Raw genomic sequence first — 6,949 nt, forward strand, 5'->3', positions numbered from 1 at the left:
CCAACAGGTCACAGGTCCTAACCTTCTCAAACAGTTCCACCCACTGGGGGAGCCAAACATTCAAATATATGAGCCTACGGGGGCGTTCTCATACAAACCAACACAAGAAGCAAATTCTCTTCACCCTGAGCCATACTACAGAACCCCCTTGCCTTTTCTCAGCCAGTACCCCTTGTTGGCAGGAATCAGCTGAGCACCATCTTCTGTCCCTTGTCACAAGGGGCTATCCTGGGATGAATCACAGCAGGGCAGCTGTGTTCACCAAAGCAGGCAAGCCACCGCCAGCAAAGGCAGCAGATAAGCCCTCTTTCCCAACTCATGAAAATGCCACCCCGTCACTTCCTCTGCCTTCTGCGGGGATGCTGGTCACTGTGCCAGCATGCAAGAGGGGACAGGGCCACATAGCCCCTGAACACCAGGGTTAATGGTTGACTGTCACACCAAAGCTTTGGTGTGAAGAGAAACCAGTTCTGCATTCCTGAGCTTGCTGAGGACAGGCCATGTGACTGTGTGGGTGGAAGGTGGCCGAGCAGCCTGTCCCTAACACCACATGTCTTCATAGGAGGGAGCCATATCTTATCACCGTTTGTAGGATTCCTGGTGATTGCTGTCACCAGGGAAAGAACGTGTGTTGAAGGTTGTGAACCCAGCTTCTGGTCTACTTCCTGACAGCTATGCCATGTAAGCTGTGGGAATTCAAAGCCAGCATAGGGAATTCCAGGCCATCTAAAGCAATATGGTGAGACCCTGTCTCACAAAAAAACCCAAAACCAGAAGACAAACACAAAATGTGGTTTATGCATAGAGTGGAATCGTCTTCATCCTTTAAAAAGGAGTCTGTTGTGGCACATCCTGCAGCCTGGGTAAGCCTGGAGGGTACTGTGCTGAGCAAAAGAAGCCAGCCAGCAGGAAGTTATGTGGCTCCCCTGACATGAGGTGCCTGCCAGTCACAGCTCACAGACAGTGGAATGGGTGGGCTGTAGGAGATGGGACAACGGAGACTTAGTGAGTACAGCTTCCGAATTGCGAAGTAAAGGCATGGAGATAAATGGTGGGGGTTACACAACACAGTGCATACAAAAGATGATAGGTTTATGAGTATTCATTAAAAATAAAGTCTTGTGAGGGAGGTCCCTGCAGGTGTCATACAGGAAGTGACCGAGGGAAGAGATAAGAGAAAACCCAGTGCAAATTGATTTCATTAACTTGGACCAGACTTCAGGGAGTCTGTCAGGTGTGGTTCATTGTCAGCATGTTTAACACACAGTACAGCTTGGGGAAAGGTTTCCAGGCAACAATCAGTCCAATTCCAGGTGCACAGTAAAGCTTAAGATAGAAACTCCTTTACACAGTACATGTGACCACGAGGGTGGGCGTACAGCTAAAGGCCTGCAATCTAGTGTGGTCTCTGACTGATAGCATAGAGGTCAGCAGGCCATAAAGTACATGTGGCATCTCCCCTAAGGTTGGGTAATGGTCTAGGGAGGGAAGAGTCTGCTGTAATCATCCTGGGGAATTTGAAGTCGGTCCCTTGACGTAGCAGAAAGGTCACCAGGTCGTTAGCAACCTCTCAGCTTTCCGGATGGAATGCAGGTGTTTGATTCTTACCTTCCATTGAGGAGACACCTCTGGGTGATTAGCATTCCTGGTCCTCTTAGTGCTTCTCTGTGAGTACAAGGACCTCAGTGTTCCCAGCAGTCTTGAGCTGGGCATGGTTGGTGCACGCCTTTAATCTCAGCACTCAGGAGGCAGAGGTAGGAAGATCTCTGTGAGTTCGAGGCCAGCCTGGTCTACAGAGTGAGTTCCAGGACAGCCAGGGCTTCATAGTGAGACCCTGTCGTCTAAATATATAATAAATAAGTCTTGAAAAACTGCAGTATTGGGGTAGAGCTAGGACTATAACTTAGTGCCACAGTGCTTGGCTAGAATGCAGGAGGTCCTGGGTTCTGTCCCCGGTGCTGGGGTGGCGAGGTGGCAATGGGCAGCAGCAGGACTCTCGTCCCAGCTGGCTATTTGGGAGGCTCAAAGGGGGTGACTGGAAAATCCCAAGACCTGGTGAGCAACTCCGTGAGACCCTGCCTCAAAAAGTAAAATGGGACATTGAAGAGGCAGAGGCAAGTGGATTTCTGAAAGCAAGTCCAGCCTATTCTATCTACAAAGTGAGTTTCCGGCGTGTGATGATCTGTCTAGAGGGATGACTCAGCAGTTAAAAGCGCTGACCACTCTTCCAAAGGACCCAGATTCAATTTCCAGCACTCACAGGGCATCTTTCATCTATAGCTCCCATTCCAGGGGATCTGACACCTTCTTCTGGCCTCTGAGGGCACCAGGTATACACGTGGTGTGCAGACATACATGCAGAACCATACTCATAAAAAGTGTGTGTGTGTATGTAAAACAGAAGCACAGAAGGCTGGCAACATGACCCAGGCATGTAAAGGCACAGGAACTCACACAGTGGAAGGAGAGAATTGACTCCTAAAGTTGTCCTTTGACCTCTACATGCCTACTCATTCCACATGGGGCACTGACAATAGACCAGATTAAAAGATCACCAAAATCCAATTTGGAAAACTAGTGAGTTTATTGGATTTAGTTACAGAGCACTGGTGAGAGCCAGATTATCAGAACGTGGATGGCCCAAAAGGAGCTGTTCCACCCCAAAGTCTCTCCAGTAAGGACAGACGAGTCTAATTTCAGTAACCCTTCTATCCAGTATACACTCGAGCATCTCCTAAGCCCACGAGGCCTTGCACGGTCAAAGCAGAAGTACACACAGCTGTCTGCCAGGTGCAGGGGAAGTAGGTGGAATCAGCTGAGGGTCCAGTGAGGGAATGTCATCAGGCCCAGCTTTCAGGACTCACTGCTGCTCAGGTGAAGATGATGGCTGAGGATGGCGCTCTGCAGTAGCTTGTGTCTGAGGGGACCCAGGACCATCCCTGAAATGGGACATCTGTCAGAAAGATTTGCAGAACTGAGCATGTGGTCATACTCCCTGCTGAAGCTTATTCCAGGGTCACGGTCCACTGCCAGATTGCAAGGACCAGGACCCAGAGTCTGGAGGTGCTGTGAGTCAAGCTACCTACGTGGATCTCTACCTCGGGGCCATGCAGGTCACACTTCCACAGCCACCTGTGTGCCTACCAGGAATGCCCACCAGGTCAGACCCGCATAGAAGGGGTCTGGGGTCTGATTCCAGGCGCTGCCTCAGCCTAGCTCCTGGCCACCTGCCAGACTCCCAGAACGAAGGCAGGTGTGTGTTCAGCATAAACTACATTGCTTGCACTGCCAGTCTGGGCACACGGATCTACTCTCAGCTGCTGGGGACAGAGGTTTCTAGAAAGAACAGCTTCACTGAACAAGGCTGATTAACTGATGAGAATCTTTGTAACTATGGAGAGTGGGAGTGTTGCAGGTCCGGAGCCTAATTATCTTGGGCCACCTTAAGCCCTCTTAGCCATTTCTTGCTCTCCTCTGAATATCAGCCAATATCTTTGTGACCATGACCATTAAGTAAATCCTTTGGTATGTACTGTCTCCCATCAACTGAAAGTTCAATAGCATCTGAAGTCTACAATGGAGATTTCTTAGCTTTGCTCTTAACCCACCCACCTCATGTTCCCACCAGTGCATTTAAAAAGTGCCTCCACTGGGCATGGTGATGCACGCCTTTAATATCAGCACTCAGGAGACAGAGGCAGGTGGGTATCTGTGAGTTGGAGGCCAGCCTGGTCTACATAGCTGCCAGAGCCCTGCTCGAGCCTCCCGAAGGGTTCTTGTGGGGAGGAGAGAGGAACGAGGAAGTATTAGAAATATAGGCGGAGATGACAAAAAAAAAAACCAGACACAGGATAGCTTCGGGAGGGCCCTGGGTCAACACTCAGTCGCCCAGAGTTTTAGTCTAATGGGCCTTTTATACACTACCCGTGGAGAGGCAAAAGACCTCCTCCTTTCAAGATCAAAGCACAGCGTACAGCCAAGTGTAGACCCTTCCAAACACCTGGTAACCACGCCCCTGGCCAAATCATCCTGTTATGCAACCCTGCTGGGTAAAGCAAGCTCAGAGTCTCTGACCTTGAGTAAGGCCTTACTGGGGAGCCTCTGTGGGGCCCCAGACATAGCAAATTCCAGGGCAGCCAGGGAAACATAGTGATACCCTGTCTCAAACAAACAAAAAAGACTTTGCCATCTCCTAAACCGTGTTTGTAAGCCCATCTCTGTTTGGAAGGAATCTGGTGGAAGATCCACCTCAACTCCCCTCCCATCTCTTTCCCTAAACCCGCCCCTTCAAAGCCCTCCAAACACAGCTCCTCCCCCAGAGAGGCACAAGACCACGCCCACAGGGGATATAAGCGGCATCCCAGAAAACAGACACATGGTTTTTCTGTTCTCGCATTCTGTCTCTTCTCCGTGGGCCGGGGAATCTCCCTGGGAGTGCTTTACCTATTAAATAAACCTGGGCTTTCCAATTTGGTCTGATTCGGTTTGCTGCATTGGCAGAGAGGCCTTCAGGAGGCCTAAAACTTATCAGGCTCCAAGGCCTTGGTGTCCCAGACCAGATAGCAAGGATTTGAGTAACCACAAACATTTGAGCTTTGTGTGGTGACACACATCTGTAATCTCAGTACTTGGGAGGTGGAGGAAAGTGGATCAGGGGTGCAAGGCTAACCTGGGCTACATGAGACCTGTCTCAACAAAAAGAAAAGCACATTTAGTCTCTTTCTTAAATTGAGGGGTGTTTTATGTAACTGATATGAAGTTTCTTTTGCTTTTCCAAGAAAATGCAAGTATTGGACGGATTAGAGCAGGAACAGCTCTGACCTTGGGGTGACTGTCCTCCTGAGGGCCATGGCTGGTTAATCAATAGGGAGGCAATGAGCAATGTGGATTCTGGAGCCTGATAAAGAAAAATTAGTCAGCGAAGGTGACTCATGCCTGTAAATAAACCCCAGTACTTGGGAGGTTAAGGCAGGAGAATTGGACTATGGTAATGAGTTCCAGGCTAGTCTGGACCAGAGTGAGACCCTGGGAATATAACATAACATTGCAGCTTCTTTATTTGGGCATGCAAAGTAAGTAGATAATGCTGTTTTGTTTTTGTTGTTTTAAGCAAACAAACCAAAAAAGTCAGGGGCTGGAGATATGTTCCAGCACTTAAGAGTGCTTGCTGCTCTTCCAGAGGACCCAAGTTCAGTTCTCAGCATCCACACCGGGCAACTCACAGTCATCTATAACTCCAGCACCAGAGGATGAAATGCTGGCTTGTGGCTCTCTGTCCCAGTTGGTGTTCTATTGCTGTGAAGAGACACCATGACCATGGCAACTCTGCTAAAGGAAAACATTTAATTGGGGCTGGCTTACAGTTTCAGAGGTTTTAATCCTTTATCATCACGGTGGGAAATATGGCAGCATGCAGGCAGACATGGTGCTGGAGAGGTAGCTGAGAGTTCTCTGTCTGGGTCCAAAGGCAGCAAGAAGAGGGAGACACTGGCCTGGCTTGAGCCCTGGAAACCTCAACAAGACCAAGGCCACACCTCCTGTGCCGGTGACCAAGCATTCTAATCTGTAAGCTAAGGAGGGCCGTTCTCATTCCAACCGCCACACCTGCATACACTCATGTAACTCAAAAATAAAAATTAAATACTTAAAATATCAAAGTCAGGCTTGGTGGCATACATCTTTAATCCAAGCACTCGAGAGGGAGAAAGACAAGCAGATCTCTGAGTTTGAGGCCAGCCTGGTCTACAGAGAGAGTTCCAGGACAGCCATAGCTATGCAGAGAAATCCTGTCTACAAAACAAAACAAAAAGAGATATTGAAACATATCGCTTACAGATCTCATGTTACTGTTGTTATTATGCTGGGGATGAAATCCAGGACCTTAGGCATACTTAAAAAAAAAAAAAATGTACCAATGAACAATAGCAAGTAGTACTAAGTTAAATTTATTTATGTGTGTTGGAAGGTGCATGTCACAGTGGGTGCCTGGAGGTCGGAGAACAACTTGTGGGAATTACTTCTCTCCTGCTCTGTGGGTCCCAGGGACGCAGCTCCGGTCCTCCAGCTTGGCAGCAGGCAGGATCACCTACTGAGCCATCCCACTGGCCCCGAAATTTCATCTTTAAAGTTTTAATGGGTGTCCAAGTACCTGCTGGGGTCAGAGGGTGTCATCAGATCCTCTGTGGCTGGAGTGTGAGTAGGTGCTGGGGATTGAACTTAGGTCCTTTGGAAGGATAGTGGGTGCTCTTAGCCACTGAGCCATCTCTCCAGCCTCCCTCCTCCTGACCCTTTTAATGGTGGGAAGTTTGTGGAGAAGCTGCCGCTCTGGCTGCTGGCCCTCTCAGTTCTCTTCAGCTTCCCTGCAGGTGGCGCGAAGAGGCGGCACCTCCCTGTGCATCTGGTGCCTGGCTTCCTGGTTTTTCTGCACTAGTTTAAGTCTGGCAAGTCTGATGCCCTTGTCAGAAGTAGTTCTGCCCAGTTTTGTGGGAACCGAGCCAGGGGGTTGAAAGAGCTGATTGCAATCTGGAAGTCTGCTGCTGACGAGGCTCATCTGGGCCTTTCTTGTTTAGTCTTCATTTCGATTCAAAGGTCCTCCTGAAAATGGCCTCAGCTCCCGCCTCATCCTTCAGTCTTTTTTGTTTACATTCTGAGCCTGATTGCCTTTTTCTTTTTTATTGGATTAGTTCTCTGGGTTTTGCATTTGAAAGGGCTCTGCTGGGACAGTTGTTACAGCAGCTGAAAGCCAAGTCTGTATGACTCATTGTAGATGGGGTGGGAGCAGACTGAGTTAAAACAGGACACCCCCATATGTGTGTGCGCGTGTGTGTGAAATATGTGCAGCAGGTGTGTGTGTGTGTGTGTGTGTGTGTGTGTGTGTGTGTGTGTGTGTGTGTGTGTGTGTGAAATATGTGCAGCAGCTGTTTTCACTCGGTTTCTCCTTTCTGTGACC

This window comes from Peromyscus maniculatus, chromosome 8 (assembly GCF_049852395.1).
Source record: "Peromyscus maniculatus bairdii isolate BWxNUB_F1_BW_parent chromosome 8, HU_Pman_BW_mat_3.1, whole genome shotgun sequence".
NCBI lineage: Eukaryota > Metazoa > Chordata > Mammalia > Rodentia > Cricetidae > Peromyscus > Peromyscus maniculatus.